The sequence below is a fragment of the Chamaea fasciata genome, unplaced genomic scaffold (assembly GCF_029207755.1).
Source record: "Chamaea fasciata isolate MVZ Bird 193981 ecotype frontalis unplaced genomic scaffold, bChaFas1.0.hap1 SCAF_8, whole genome shotgun sequence".
In the NCBI taxonomy this organism is placed as follows: Eukaryota; Metazoa; Chordata; class Aves; order Passeriformes; family Sylviidae; genus Chamaea; species Chamaea fasciata.
In genome coordinates, this window is record NW_027094093.1 from 3,120,847 (window position 1) to 3,136,838 (window position 15,992).

At 47.3% G+C, this 15,992-nt stretch overlaps 1 protein-coding gene across 1 annotated transcript in view; it reads right to left on the minus strand.

Moving 5' to 3' along the window:
• The window catches only part of COL6A3 (collagen type VI alpha 3 chain), a 58,383-nt gene extending 50,908 nt beyond the window's left edge, over nucleotides 1-7,475 (minus strand). Inside the window, exon 1 of the mRNA XM_066189397.1 lies at nucleotides 7,188-7,475. The gene's annotated coding sequence lies outside the window, so the exon portion shown is untranslated. The remainder of the gene's footprint in view (nucleotides 1-7,187) is intronic.
• Nucleotides 7,476-15,992: the final 8,517 nt, after the last annotated feature.

The following is a 15,992-nucleotide window of genomic DNA, read 5'->3' on the forward strand; positions in this document are numbered from 1 at the left end:
ATTTGATCTTTCCTGTGCTCCAGATGGAATTTATGAATGTCCTATAGCATGAGTCTGGCAAAAGCTCTCCTCTGCCTTTCCCCAACATATAATAAAATTATTATTATTAATATTAATAATAATAATAATAATACCAGGTGGATAGACATTGAACAGATCCCCAGAGCCAGCAGCTAGCACACAAGACACTGCAAAGTCTTCCCTTTTATTGGCAACCTCTCAATTTATAGAGGCAGCTGCTGCAGCCCAGAGGTATTGTTGTAATTCCTAAAGAAACCATCACCTTTGTGAGCTGGCACCCATCCATCCCCCAGGCTCTTCCAGTGCATGCCAAACCTCCCAGTGCCTCCAGCAGGAGCAAACCTGCTCAGTTGGACTGTGTCCCTGATGGGCATCTTGCTCCCAGAAAAAACAGTTTCACCCAAAGGACACACGGGGAGGGTTTGTCCCCTGAGCACATAAATACGGAAAGTTCTGTAGGTCCCAGAGCTGATTTCTGCAAAAAGCACCGAGTTCATGACAACCACCCACCTGACCCCATGGGAGAGTCTTCCCTCTGGGAAGAAATTTATGGAAGACCTGCAAGTTTTTGAGTGGGATCCATTTACAGCATCCATTGGGATTGTATAGAAACCTAGAAGAGCTCAAAACTCTGGACAACGCTCTCAGGCATAGGGTGGGATTGCTGGGGTGTCCTGTGCAGGGCCAGGAGTTGGATTCTGATCAGCCTTGTGGCTTCCTTCCAGCTCAGGATATTCCATGGTTCTCTGATTCAAGATGTGTATGTCTCAAACCCTCATAGCTGTGGAGCCAACCAAGGATTGCTGGTAATAACAACCAAGGATTGTTGGCAGTAACCCACTCTGGGAAAGAACAGAATGTGGCTGGAGAAGAGGTCACATGGAGGTAGGGCAGCATTTTATGGAACAAACTTCCTTATTCTGGCTAGGGGAGATAAGCACGGCACAGGGATGATGTTGAGAAAGCAGGAAGACCTCTGAAGACCCTTGACCCATTTCAAGAAAAGTCTAGGAAAAACTTGTTAACTAATTTGCACAGAAAGTGAGAAATTTTTCTCCAGGGCAGGGAAAAGGCAGCTATAAAAGGTTCAGCCATGAAGCTCAGGTGCATCTGTGCCCCTGGATACTCCATCAGCTGGATCAGTGCTGGAGTCAGGAACAGTGATCTCTCTCCCTTTCTTTCTGCCTCTCCCTCTTTAATCCATCACCCTCTCCCTTTTCCCTTTCACTCTATCCTTTATCCAAAAGCCACTGCCACGTGCTTGTACTGAGGTCAGGGAGATCAGCGACGAACACACCAAATTCCACTCCAAGTGTGTAATTTGTTAATAAAACTCAGTAAGCTTTTTCAGGGCCTCTCACTTTTGTATTTTCTTTCAACCATGTGCATCTGCAGACCTTGGGAGCCCCCTTCCCCTAAAGGGTGGGATGCCACAGAGTGAAAAGGCTACTAGCAATGAATGAAAAATATGAAATGAAATGCACGCTAAGGAAAACAGGCCAATAAAGTAATGTGTGCTATAAAACTGCTCTTATTTATTTCCCCAAATGCAGGAAGTTATGTTATCATCCTGTTTATTAGCTGCTGGCAGCCAATCCCTTTTCAGACACAACAGCTGGGGATGAGCAGAGCATCAAGATAAACCAGTGAAAATGGATGTCTTGCTGGCTCAAAAGTGACAGGACTGAAGCAAACATTTGGGGGCTTTTTTGGTTTTAACATCGAGCAGCTGCTCAGAGCCTGTTTACAGCCACGAAATGTAGCTGAAGGGAAAAGTGAAACTCCCTGAGGCTATGGAATCTCCCCTGCCCACAGGATCACCCATGATCTCCCATAACAGTGGGAAGCTGAGATTTTCCAGAAACATAGAATTTCTTAGGTTGGAAAAGGCCTCCAAGATCGAGTCCAACCTGGGGACCAATTCCCACCTTGTCACCCAGCCCAGAGCACTGAGCGCCACATCCAGGTGTTCCTCGGACACCTCCAGCGATGGAGACTCCACCCCTCCCTGGGCAGCCCATTTCACCTCATTCCTCATTTTATCTTCTAGGAGACCTCCAGATCTATTTCCAGTTTTTTTCTGCGACCTCCATCATGGTATTTATAGTTCTGTGCAAGCAGGGGGACTTGTCCATCAACAAGAGATGAGTTTTAGCATCACACAAAACCATCCTAAAGTCACAGGAGCCAGGATTAGTCATCAGAAGGAAAAAGGCAGTAAAGTCTTGCAGGAAGAGGTGATGGATGTCTCTTAGAGATTGACAACTTAAGGAAAAGAAGAGCCTTTAAGAAGAGCTGTTCCTGAGCAGGGTTTTCTCTTACAGCCCCCTCTTCATTGCACTCATTAGTTAATGAGGAAGAGTTTGGTGCTTGCAGGAAGGGCTGGGCGAGAAGATGATTCTCCTGTAGGGGATGGCCCTTGAGAAGAAGATGATGCAGCAAGGACAGCAACTATTTTGTAAAGGTAATGTAGTGGGGGTTGGGTGGGTGGGGGTAATATTTTTTTTTTTTTCCTTGGATGGGGGAGTTCACCCAAAACTCTACTCAGCTCAGTTTTGACTGAGCAAAGTCTCTGGGCTCAGCGAGAAAAGTGGGTTTAAGACAGCGAATAATGTGATTTTTATTGCTTGGCTTGCCTCAGTGAGGGACAACAAGTAATTTCCATTGCTCAATGTGTTCTTGCTTTGTGTCCCAAATTACCACCAGTTACAGAAGGTGGAGGTGGCACCAGCTTACAGGGGATGGATGATAAAACCAGATTTGTGAAATAATTTTAATACTTGGTTATGGTAAGCATTTGTTTTGCAACTTTATTCTCCGGCATTGTTGGGTTTTCAATAATGTGTTTTCAACAAGGCAATTTAATTGTGGATTTATTTCTTTTTTAAAATGAAAAGTTCCTTGCAGTCCTGTGGGGCGAAAGCTCTGGTGAAGCTTTTGCTATATCCACTTTAAGCTGGAAAAATATGCTGAAAATCCTGACTGCTGAGTGCCTTTAGGAAAGGAAAGAGTTTCCCTGAATTGTTAAGTTAGCACCAAAACCTAGGGAGCCAATTTATTCATGATTCATGTGCTAAAAGATTAACTCCTGCAGCCTTCAATAATCTGAAAGTTTTATGTCTGTCTAGAGTTTATATAGTGTGTGCCGACCTCTTAATATTACAGTATTTCATCAGAAGAAATACATCTGTTCCTAATACTGCTCTCAAAAAGCAATCATTTCTACCCCTGACACAATGAAGTGATTTCCTTAAATATTTTCCCCAGCAGCTATTTTTTGCATATATTGCATACTTCTCTGCGCATAAAATTTGACATTTTTTTTCCTTCGAGTGGATGTTTCAAATTCACTTTCTAAGCAGTTGTTCATGTGTTGGGGTGTTGTTTTGGTTTTTTTTTTCACTAGAGTGTAGCTAAAATAAAATAGATGGAATAATGGGAATAAATTCTTCCCTGTGAGGGTGGGGAGGCCCTGGCACAGGGTGCCCCCAGAAGCTGTGACTGCCCCATCCCTGGAAGTGTTGAAGGGGGCTGGAACAAAATGGTTTTTAATGCCTCTTCCAAACCAAACCATTTTGTGATTGTATTTATGACATTTGTTCCCATAATCTCCCTATTCCTGTGACACATTCCTGAGGGAAACCTGAGCAGCCTCTGGGAAGGAGCAAAGCATGGCAAGCATGATAGGCAGAACCAGGACTGGCCCATTTTCTGGGGACAAATGGCCTGGATTTGGGCTTGGCCTTGTGCAGCTTTCCCACCTGGCATGTCCAGGGACTCTTGGGATGCCTCGCTGCCTCAGACCACAGGATATCTGGTCCAGTTTTCCTGCCCAGCTCTGCAGCATCCACAAAAGATATATTGACTAAAAACCTGAGAAGCAATTGCAGCCCTTAAATTCCCTTGTGCATGTGGGGTGGATCATGCTCTTCTCATGGGAAAAAGAGGTGGATTTGCAGCTGGGTCCCAACAGCTTTCCTGAAAAGGGGACAGGGAGAGCAAAGCATCATCCCATAGCTGGTGCAGGATGCTGTGAGCATCCTCCAGGCCCCTCCAGAAGTCTGTCTCGTGGGAATATCAGAGTCAAAACAAAGGGGCTTCTGCCTTCACCTGCATTTGCTTTGTGGGGATTTTCCCTTGTCCATCATCACCATTTCCTAACCAAATTGCTCAGCCTCAAATTCCCTTGGCTTGGCTGTTCTCTGCTGTATCCACAGCAGTGGGGGGCAGCAGTTATAAGCCCTGCCAGTGTCTTGGAAGTGGACACCAGGCACCCAGAACAGCTACTTGCATCCCCAGCAGTGGGATAAGATTGGAGTCACGGCTGTGGAGGGAGCAGCTGGGAGAACCAGCTCCCAAAATACTGATGTGGAGCCAGGGAGCTGCAGATTGCCCTCTGGAGGTGAGGCGTGCTCCTCTCTTGCCTGGATGAATTCTTAAATTTCCCTGAGCTGGGGAAATTGTGAGCCAAAAGCCACTCCCGGTGTGATTTTGAGGCTTAATGCCATGATTTGTTCATGCAAAAAAAGCTTGGTCACCTTTTCAAGGGACGTAAGTGTCCCATGCCTGGCCAGATCTTCATCACACTGCACTGCATTCCGCCTGGTTCCACAGCCCTCAGGAGAAGCAAAGCTAGTTCTAGAGACTCAGAATGAGCTGAATAGGACAGATCCTGGACTTATTCATGGCTCCAGGTGGGAGACATTAGGATTTGTCTCAGCTCTTTTGAAGCGTAAACACTGCTGCCAAGTGCTACTGGGAAGGTGAGGCTTGTGGAGTTGAGGGTTGTCCCTGAAAACATTTATTCCTACAAAGGCAGGAATTGAAAATTTAAAAAAATTATTTTTAAAAAAGAAGCCTGAAAGGGTGGGGGGAAAAAATCTCTCTCCTTTTGCAAGTCACTGGAGCTCTGATTTTTGAAAACCAGTTCAGCAAAGCAATAGAGTTACGGCGCTTCCATACCCTACCCAGGCAAGTTCCTTGGGTGCTAGAATTTAATATGAATCACATATTCATTTCTGTCCTTCTAAGCATGCTGTTGGCTTAAAATCTAGTTGTTTTCTCCGTCCAAAGAGTGAGACCAAAATAAAGTCGTTAATAAGAGGAAAGGGAGTATTTGCTAAAAGAAAAAAAAAAAAGAGGAAACTCCCTCAAAGATCAATGACTCTTTATGTATAGTAACCGGAGCCTCCCGGAGCCTCTCCACCCAAACAAATCAGCTCCTTAATGTGGAATACAGATCACTTAAAAAGGTGGAAAAAGTGATGGGCATGTGGAGGGGTAAGGCTGGCTGTGATTCACGGCGGGGAGCAGGCACGCAATGCCACCCGGCGCCGTGCACGCCCAGCACAGGGTAGGCTCACCCCTTTGCTGGAAATCCGGCGGGGAACACAATCCAAGGCTGGCAAGGCTTTGCAGTTACCACAGTTTGTACTGATGGAAGGAATAAGATGTTCCCTTCCCTCCTGTTCCTGGACAGGCACGTAGCAAAAGTAGAAAAGGAACATGATTTTTGTAAATTTTTTTCCCCCTCCTTGACACGTGGGAATAAAGCAGGGGCTGGTTTAGCTCACCCTGAAATCAGGGGGAGTTACTGAGTTTGAATAGAAAATCGCAGAGATGTTTAAAAAACCAGAAAGGGGACTGGGGGAGGGTGCTGGAAACTGGAAAGGGAATGAATGAACAATGATGTGGTGGTAGCAAGCACGCAGCCCTGCACTCCTGTCTTAAACACTGTCACAGCCCTGGTCATGGTCCACCTCTCTGCAAAGACAGAGTAAGTTTGGGGGTGAAAAGCCTGTTTCCCTGAGCTCTGACTGAAGGGTTGGTGCCAGGGAGATGTGGAGCTGAGTCTCTCTGCCACTGCATTCTTACATGACTTTGGAGGAATTCTCCAGCTCCCTGCAACAGCCTTAGTCTGGAGGCATCTCTCTACAAACCTCCTAAACTGGGTATTTGTGCCCCAGAAGTATGACTATATAAGCACCACAATTATCCAACCACAAATACTGATTTTTTTTCCCTTAAACCAGCAAGAAATGGGGTAAAGCCAGAATTTTGAAAAACTGAGGATTCCTCCCCCAAGAGCACACATGAATCATCACAGCAACCAGAAAAGCGCTGAGTTTCCCACTGCACGCACTGGAACGAGAGTGACTTTGGATACCCCCGTTCCAGCCAGTTTTGGCCCCTTTGCTTGGTCAGGAAACCACTTTGGCCGCAACCATTTCTCTCCCCAGCTCTGCTTGGGAAGGGGGAGCTTTGCTGAGCCCAGCAGGACGGTGGCAGGGTGTCTCCAGATTAGTCATAGCCGCCCCCTCAGCAAGTCCCAGAAGGCTGAGGGCAACTCAGGCTGTGGGGGGAAAGGGCTGGGGAAGGCAGGAAGGAGAGCATATGGGAGCCATGGAGAGGGACAGTGGCTGCATGCGTGGCTGGAGAGCCCTTTCCCTTAGGGGAAAAGCTGCTGTTTGGCTCATTTCCCACCCTGTGGATGACCACAAGAGGATGAGGAATATCCTTGGATCCAGCCACACGCTGGCCCACCCTGGAGCAGTGGGGACATGCCTGGCAGCAGTACCTGAGCAACTTTGTTGGGTTTATCCTACCTCACCTTGGGGCAGGAGGGATGAGGGCAGTTATGCAACATCCCCCGGCCCTGGGAGCTTGAAAGGGGCACTGAGACATCCCCTCAGCACATTCCTTGCAAAGTCCCATTGATGCCCCCACCTCCTTGTGCTGATACATCATCCCAAAGCACCGCATGCCCTCCTTGGGGCACTGCTTCCCGTGTTATCCTGCTCCCATCCCATGACACGGCTGCTGCAGGGATTCTGAGGCATCAAATCCAAAATCCATCAAATCCATGTTGAGGCAGCAGGGGGAATACACTGGTCATTGCCTTTGAATGGGTTTAAATTCCTGGCAGTGGTGGGGACAGGAGTGTACCCACACACCTGCGGCGCATCAGCACCGGGAGGAGCTCACCGGCTGAGCAAGCCGGCAGCGTGGCTCTGCTTTTCTAAGACTGATGCAAACCTGGGGATGGGTTTTGTCCAAAATTCCCTGAAAAAAAACCCCAAATACTACCACCCCACCAAGGCGGGGAACAATGGCTTAGCAGCTGCTGAGCTTAGGCTGAGGGCTCCCGCACGGAAAGCAGCACTTACCCCTGAACGAACCTCCAGAAGAGTTGCTTATTCCAGGATTTTCTGCTCCAAAGCGCCTCTCACCCTTGCTTCATGGCATGCGCTGCTGCTCAGCCTTCCCAGTCCCCTCCTGCCTTGCTTAGTGGGGTGCAGGCACTGGTGGGACGAGGGAATGGTGGGGCACCGGTGGGACGAGGGGACTGGTGGGACGCTGGTCCCTGCGCGACGGCCGCCGTGGGTCTGAGCGAGGCCGGAGGAGGCAGCTGGCTCGGGAATGCCGGGGGGCCGGGCGAGCCGGCGTCGCAAATGGGATCCAGATGGTTTGGTGCTGGCGTTCCTGGGGCTGAGGTCAGAGCTGCTCATCACACACAGTCCCCCCCCCGCCTCGGGGGACGTCTCCGCGCTGTGTGGCTTCCCCTCCCCACACTGGCCCTGCCGCGTCCAAAGCGCTGCTCGCTTGTTGGTGAGAAATAGATACTAAAATAATAATTTAAAAAAAAAAAAAAAAAGAAGAGGTAAGATAAAGCCCTGTGGAACTGGAGGAAGCTGAATTAACTATGTCTTTCGGTCGGGAAGGGCTGGTCTTGGATGTTTGCAGGAGTGGGGATGTGCCAAGGACCATACCAAGTTACGCTGGGCTCCGGAGCAGCGCCGTTTGGTGATGTTCGAGGCTGGGGAAAGCTCAGCCTCTCTCCCTGAGCAGTTACAGCATCAGCACGGGGGGAGAGAGTCACTTCTCTGTGCACCTTCCCTGTGGAATGTAACAGCAGGTTTTTCTACCTACTCAGATGGGGAGGCAGAAGTGGGGGATTTATGTAAACACATATAAATTATGTTATACATAATTTATAAAAGAAATTTACACCTTAGCATAAGGATAAATATTTTCAAAGATATTTAGTTTTAAAGGAAAAGTTTAAAAGACAACAAATCCAGTTGCTGACTGGTGATTTTTCATTTTTTTTGAAACATATGTGAAGTGAAATAATACTTTTAACCTTTCATTAGGCAGAGCCTAATAAATTTCGGGCTAATTTTATTCCTGTGTCTTGAGCGACAGCAGATCACTGGCCAAAGTTAAACATTTCAGGCTGGACTGGGTTGTGTTTTGCAATAAACACTGGTATGGAAACTTTAACTCTTATCTCTTGCTCTTGCTTGGTTCCATATAAGGCTGGAGTGGAGATGGTGTCCCTGGAATCAAAGAGTCAAGTTCTTTTCTTTTCAAAGGGGGATTTATGATGTTTGCTCTTGGGTTTGCGCTGTTTGAAAGACCAGCCACATAAAGAAATTGCTGGAATGCTTCAGGGAAGTGCTAAGCCCTTGGACTGAGGCAATAACTCCTTTTAGAAATGCTGCTTGGCTTGGCGCTGGCAGAGACTGGAGACACAGGGGGACCCAGAGTGAAACTCCCCAGCCTCGTGCCCAAAGGCAAGCAGGGCGTTATGTAACCCCTCCGAAATCTGTCAAGCTGGAGCTTACAGGCAGGGAGTTCCCAAATAATAAATGAGCCTGGCAAAAGGGAGCTGCAGCTCCTCACTGGGTGTCAGTGGGCACTGGACAGGGGATGGTGGAAACAAGAACTGCTGGAAAGCCTTGACAAATAGCTTATTTTATTTTATATTTTAAAAAATACTTTTATTTTCACCCAGGGTGAGGAACAGCTGCTAAAAGGTAAAATATACATGATGGAAGAGCATTTTATGGGCAGAAGCATCCAAATCGAAAGCCTTTCCAGGTGATTTCAAGTGTTGTACAGAGCTCAACTGGAATGCCCCAGCCCTAGAAGCCTGCAGAGGCCACGTTGGACAGGGCTTGGAGCAACCAGGTCTAGTGGAAGATGCCCCTGCCCAAGGCAGGGGGATAGAACAAGGTGGTCTTCAAGGTCCCTTCCAACCCAGGCTATTCTGAGATTCAGTAAAGCAAAAACTTGAGGCTACAGTTGCTATTGTAATGAAGAATTATATCCACCAGTGGTTCCAGTTTGCCACCACTAGTATGCAGCTGGGATCTGTGTTGCCTTTTCTTCAGATCTGCCTTGAAAACCAGAGTTTTCTGTATGGCAGTGAAGGAGTGCAGCGAAACACTTTTAATTGACTGAAAAAAAAACCAAACAAAAAACCCAAAAGAACAAACCACAGGAAAGGTCCATGCACCCCCAGAACAGTTAGTGAAAAACAGCCAAGCCAGAGAATTCCAGATAAATAATGTAACAACACTAGTAAAACGTGTGTGACCTGTGTTATGTGCCTATCACAGCTCAACTGAGAACATGTTTAATGTGGGAGTTAGATTGATTTCTTTTCGTGCTGTTAGCATTTCTTTTTTTTTTCCTTGTCTTAACATGGTTTTAATATTGAAATGACTTTTACCAAGTGCTCCGATAATTAAATGAGGCTGCAAGAGCTCTTCAGTTCCCATCTGACTGCCTTTGTGCCGGTAATAACCAAGCTGGAAGATTCTCTTTTCCAAAAAGGGGCTTTATCACTGACACATGGTGGAGGAGCAGCCAGACAGGATGCTCATGGCATTTTGGGGTGGGGTTATTTTCCCCCCCTTTCACTCACAACCCTTTACAATCCCTCCTTTAGCAGTTCCCTCTCTGTTTGTGTTGGTGACTCCCAGCAAAGTGATCCCTATCCACCATGGGAACCCGGGCTGTGGCTGCTGTGGCATTTTGGGGGTAGGTGACCCCCCCTTGGGAGGGGGTGACATCTGCAGGGACAGAATACTTTCCACCCCCAGACACCAAACAAACCCTCTGATAATTAGCAAAAGACTGGATCACATAATTTCTAGAGGCAGCCGAGACTAAGTTTAGCAATATTTCCTCCCTGGTGCATTAATAACTAGACGTGATTAATGCTATGAGTCAGGAAGAGGGTTTTGAGGAATTCTCTTTCTACCCATGAAAAAAATTAAAAACCCTTTGTGCTACATCATTTCCAGGATGGAAAGGTGACTTTGACGTCCTCCCACCGCCAGAATGAGGGTCCCACCTTTAAAAAAATCCAGTGAAACTGGCAGAGAGTGGTTAAATTTTGCAGTTCTTTTCTGATGTGACTCAACTGGGCAATTTCTATCCTCACTTAGGAAACTTACACGAATTTCACCCGCGTGATTCCGGCAAAGCACAGGGTGGCTGGCTGCGGGTCCCTGACACATGGTGACACCCAGGAGCATCCTGCCTTGGCTCCATCCTTGAGCACCATCTGCTGGCTTTTCCTCCAGGGACTCCTCAGGCATCTGCCAAACCCAAAGTCATCTTTTTCCTCTCAAATGAAAGCTGCTCCTGCAAGACAGAGATGCTTCTTGCTCTGAAATTAAGGAGTACCACCAAAACCAAGGGTTGCTCCAGTACTTTCCCATCATCAGCTGAGCATCTGCACAGTGGATCAGGGGTGCAGGGTCCCACCCCTCACAGCCCAGTTTTAAAGAACAAACTCTTTTTCCTGTTTGGAAATCAAGGCAAAGAGCAGCTCTGCTGGGACAGACGGCAGGGCTGCAGATTGCATTTTAATTTTGCTTGCAATAAATGGTTTTCATTAGTTCCAAAGGATTTGCTATTGCTTTTATCCTAACGCCTCCCCAGCACCCCGGTTAGGAAGTGGTCCAGGAAATACTTTCCTGAAATTTTCTTGGTTCGGCTTTTCTCCTACACTTTCTGTTTGTCTGTCTGCCTTTGTGCAAATGTTTCTTGATGTATTTTTGTCTCATCAAATGACTCTGGAACAGTCAGGGAAAGGGGCAAGAGCACCTCTAGATGGGCAGGTCAGAGTGGGAATTAAGAAAAGATAAGAGACCCTTGGCTCTGCCCTTCCCATCCTGCAGCACTGGCCAAGAATTTAAAACATCTCTGCAAAATATCCCATTTTCCATCTCTGGAAGTGTTCAAGGCTGGGTTAGATGGGCCTTGGAGCAACGTGGTCTAGAGGAAAGTGTCCCTGTCTGTGGCAGGTAGTTGGAACAAGATGAACTTTAAAGTCCCTTCCAATACAAAACCATTCTGTGATTTTATGATTCTATGATTTTTTTTTCCCCTCTCATAAAAAATCCCGGCAAAAAAAACAAGCTCACACCGGGCTGTGTGCATTATCTGAGTGTATATACACACACTTAATCCATGGCCTGAAAAAGAGATCATAATTCAAAAGGTGAAAATTTGAGTTCCAACCAACCACATCCTGCAAAAAGCCCTTCTGCTGGAAGGGATTTTCAGCTTCTGTGATTACAGAGAACAAACTATGCTCAAGTATGTAAATAATGTGGATATTTTCCCCTCTAACACAACACACAGTCTGTAGGTCAGTAAACTCTAATGTGACCTGTGGTGCTTGGCTTCTAGGAAAGATAACTCAGCTCTTTTTCAGAGTAAAAGATAATTCAGGGAGCATGAAATGTGTTTTGGCCAACACAGACCTTGCCAGCCTTTGCTTTGAGTTACTCCTCTTTTCTTGTTTTAGAGCCTCTCCAGGTGATGCCTTGTACAAGGGGATGAAAAAATCTTTCCAAGTCTTGACCTCACTGTCCTGTGGCAACTTGTGCTGCACAAAAAACCAGTTTGATATGGGCTGGATTTCAACAGTTCAACGAAACTTCCAACTTTTGTGATGGAAAAGCCTGTTGCTAATTACAGGGAGAGAGGTGAGGTGGCTTGAAAAGAGCTGGAGTCAGAAAAACAGAGAGGCCAGAAATACTCACTGCCCACACGGACAGGATGATGTAACGGCAGAGGAGCTGAAGAGGAATTATAAGGAATTATTCGTACTCAAAGAGGAATTGTAAGCAATTATTCATACCCATGAATGAGTGTGGTGTTATTTGTGAAGATGCAGAGGGGAAAAATAGACCTGGGGGTTTGCTGTAGGCAGCTCCTTGGAAACCTGTTGTCATTGTGTCCCAGTGCTGAAGAGAAAAAAAAATCATGTTATGGCAAAAGGGAGAGGAGAGCCCAGGAAATGTAGAGCTCCGTGTTGGTGTGCCACACATCCCAGGCCCCAGGGGAATGTTCTTGTTAGGGTTCCCCACTAAAGAAATAAGAAAATACATTTTTAATCTTGCCTACATTTTTTTTACATAATAGAATATTCCATGACTTTCCTTGCCTGTGAGTAGGGTGAGACGGAAGCTGGGGACAAGCAATGCTGGAGTCTGGAATGACCTGTGGGGATTGTGGCCCACACCCCAGCCTTGCCAGGGCTTCTGCTTCTCCCCTGGGGCACCAGGTCCTGAGTCAGCCCTGGCCATGATTTCCTGACGGAAGGTCTGTCCAAAATGTTGCCGCTTTTAAATCTTTGAAGCTAAGTTGAACAGGCTTAATTCAGCTGTGAAAATTGGGCCGTTCTCCTGACTTGAGCTTTGAATTAAGGGGAGGAAAAATCCCTATGTTCTGCTCAAGGTGAGCACAAAGATTTGAGGAGGGTTGAATTCACTCTCCATCTCTTCTCATAGAATCACTGAAGGGTTTGTGTTGGAAGGGACCTTAAGGTTCATCCAGTTCCACCCCCTGCCATGGGCAGAGACACCTTCCACTATCCCAGGTTGCTCCAACCCCCTTCCAACCTGGCCTGGAACACTTCCAGACACCGGGCAGCCACAGCTGCTCAGAGCAACCTGTGCCAGGGCCTCACCACCCTCACAGGAAAGAATTTCTCCCCAATATCCCATGTGACTCTGCCCTCTGTCAGTGGGAAGCTGTTTCCTCTCATCCTGTGATGCCATGCCTCTCCCATAAGTCCTTCTCCAGCTCTCCTGGAGGCCATCTAGACACTGGAAGGTGCTCTAAGGTCTCCCTGAAGCCATGGGAGTCCCCCTGGGTGGGCACAGGGATCCAGCCTGCATCATCTTGCTCTCTCCCTTGTAAACTTCCCGTCTGTTGATGGGGGAGCTTATATAAACATCATCTCCATGTCGTGGCTGTTTTGTTTGGAGTGAGTGTCCAAAAAATCCCAGGAAACAGCACGTATGTGGTCGGTATGTATTTATTCCTGAGGGGCTTGTCCACAATTTATAGCGAGCATATGGAACAATTTGTGCTTGAGATGTTTGCCTCAAGATGTCTGATACATCTGGAGATGCCGAGTTTCTAAGAAGGAGGAAAACTTTGGAAGTGGCTAAAAAGCCACGGGTTTTGCCCGAATCCATTTAGAAGCTCACTTGAGGCTGGTCTAGGCAATTTTCAGAGGGATGGATTTTGCTGCATGAGAGCTCTGTTGGAGATTTTTTTTCTTAAAGCAAACACCAGTTCCTCGGCACTGCCAGGTTATTCCCACGCAGTCAAATACAAACTAGTAAGAAAGCGAGAGGCCTTACTTCGGTACTGAAGTAATTTTCAAATGTGAAAAACAAACCAAATCAATCTGGTGCAATGGCACAAGTGACCAGATGTAAGCTCCTGCTCAAAATTGGGGTAAAAGGGGTAAAAAAAAAAGCATTGGGAAACTACTTTCCTGGGGAAAATAATGTTGTTTTGCTAATTTGCTTGGCAAGTGGATTTGTTGTTTGTTTGGGGTTTTTTTTTCACTAAGGAAGCTGGCCTGGTTTTACAGAGCCAAAGGAGAGGTTGAGTCTTTTTGTCCTGTAGTTCAATTTTGGGAAGGAAACAGAGACTCAGGAGGTTGTTATTGGGAAGCATCTCCAAATTAATGGGAAACCTCTAATGAACTTTTCCCCATATTTAGGCGTCTCTTTGGGCAACCAGCATGTGCAGCTTTCAGAATGCCAGGATCCTGCTGCAGCCCCTGGACTGGAGATGTCCCTGGATGTGAAAGATCAACCTGTGCTGGGACAGGAAGAGGTGGGGATGGCTTTGCATGGTTACAGTTGCTGTTTATCATCCTTTCCAACCACTCGTGGCAGAAGGAGTGGAAAAAATAGCCTTCAGCGCTCCACATAAAACCTGGAGCCAGCGGCCTTGCCAGCCTTACAAAGTATCCTCTGTCAAACGGCTCATTCATTCATTCTGCAGTGGGAACACGTGAAAATCACATCATTTCCCCAAGGTGGAACAGCAGCGCACTTGTCCCTAAAAAATCCCAGTGTGGCAGCAGGTCACCTGTCATCTACAAGCAAGCTGGAACAGGGATGATCTTTTTGGGACTGAGAATCTATGGGAGTAAAGCTCAGGGCAGCATGAGCCTGAGTGCCAGCAAAGCCTGATGGAGACTTCTGGCTCCCTGAGGAACATAAATAACGTGGCCAGGAATGCTGTCCCCTTCCCTCTGGGTTGGCACGTCACCATGCCCAGGGAGGAGGTGCATGGAGAGGATGAGTTCACAGTGGTTGATGGCCTGTCCTAATCCCTTGCTCCCAAACCGTGAGCAGGCACTCTTCATTGCCACCCCCAGGGGTATCCCTTTCATCTGAACCTGTTCTACGAAGCTCAGACACCAGAGTTTTTGGAGTACGGAGCCTGATCCACTTCCACTGGAAGTGTTTTATCCTCTTGGGAGCAAGTCCAGCTGCAGCCTGTCCAGTCCAACCCCCTCCAAATACGTGGAACCTCCACCATCCTGTCCCTTTGGCAAACTGCTGCCAGGACAGATTTATAGCAAAAGGGGATCAAATCTTCTGCTGCCTGTATCCAAGAAAACTGTTGCTCCAGCTCAAAGCCCAGATTTACCTCCATGGGATGCATGAAAACAGAGGCAGTGTACTCACAGGCTGCTCTTTCTCTGTAGGGATGGGTCCTGAAGCTTGGATTGTCTTGCTTTAATCTGTGTGTGGTTTTTCCTGTTTTATCTTACGCTCAGGGGTCTCTGGTCCTCCAAGCAGCAGGGAGAGGGATGGCAAGTTGCCAGCAAGCACCATCCACAGACACCAGCATTTCTTTCACAGTTAATCTGCATTAGGCTGCCTCCCTCCCTTCAGAGCAATCTAATTCTTTGGAAATTTGGGGTTTTGTCATCTGGCACGGCAGCTCTGATTCATCAGTCCATCCGACTTATTGTCCTTTAATTAGAAGGACCTGCATCCAGCCTGGCCACTGGTGAGGTTATCAATAGCCAAAAAATACTTGTGCAATTTATTGGGTGAATGTGATCCTTTTTTGATTCTTAGGGAAGCTTTATCCACCTCAATCCATCATGGAAAAGGCTGTATCCCGCAGAGGCTCTAGGCAATCCCTCAGCTTTTCCATATTGCCATTCCCTCCCCGGTTTGGGTGCACACACCAGAAGGTGAGGCCTGGCAGGGCACTTAAATGATCTGATGCCTTAGCAGCGGGAGTGCAGGACCAGGACACCTGGTGCAAGAGTGGCTTTCCCTATGGCATCATCCTGGCAGCCAGATAAATCTCTCATGGAAGGCAACAAACTCAGGGATGTTCAGGGACCATCACTGTGTCCAGCATCTCCCAAGGCCTGCTGCCTTCTTGAGATGTTTTGAGGGGGTTGGGGTGAGTTACGTGGCTTTAAACTGACATGTGTGGCTATAGAAATATGGGGTTCTGTATCAAGGAATGCCTTGAAGCCAGCTGTGCTTCGGTGGAGCCCAGGAGCAGATATATGGCAAAAGGGGATCAAATCTTCTTTGGGATTTAACAACGGGAGCTATTTTTACACAAATTACCTGAAACTCCTCACAGAAAAGCCAATTTGGTATTCAGCTAGGATGAGAAATTCCAGAGAGAGACAGAGAGAAGGTGATTTGGGTTTTTTCCCCTGTTAAGAGCCAACCCTGGCCGGGCTCCACCAGTCATGGGATAGCAGTTTTGATTTTCCTTCTCTATCAACAGAAAGAACAGGGAGGAGAAAACTTTAAGCCTTCCATGGAGGGGCTGTGTGGGTGCTCTGAGGTCTCTTGGGGCTAAGAGGAGCTGTGAAGGCT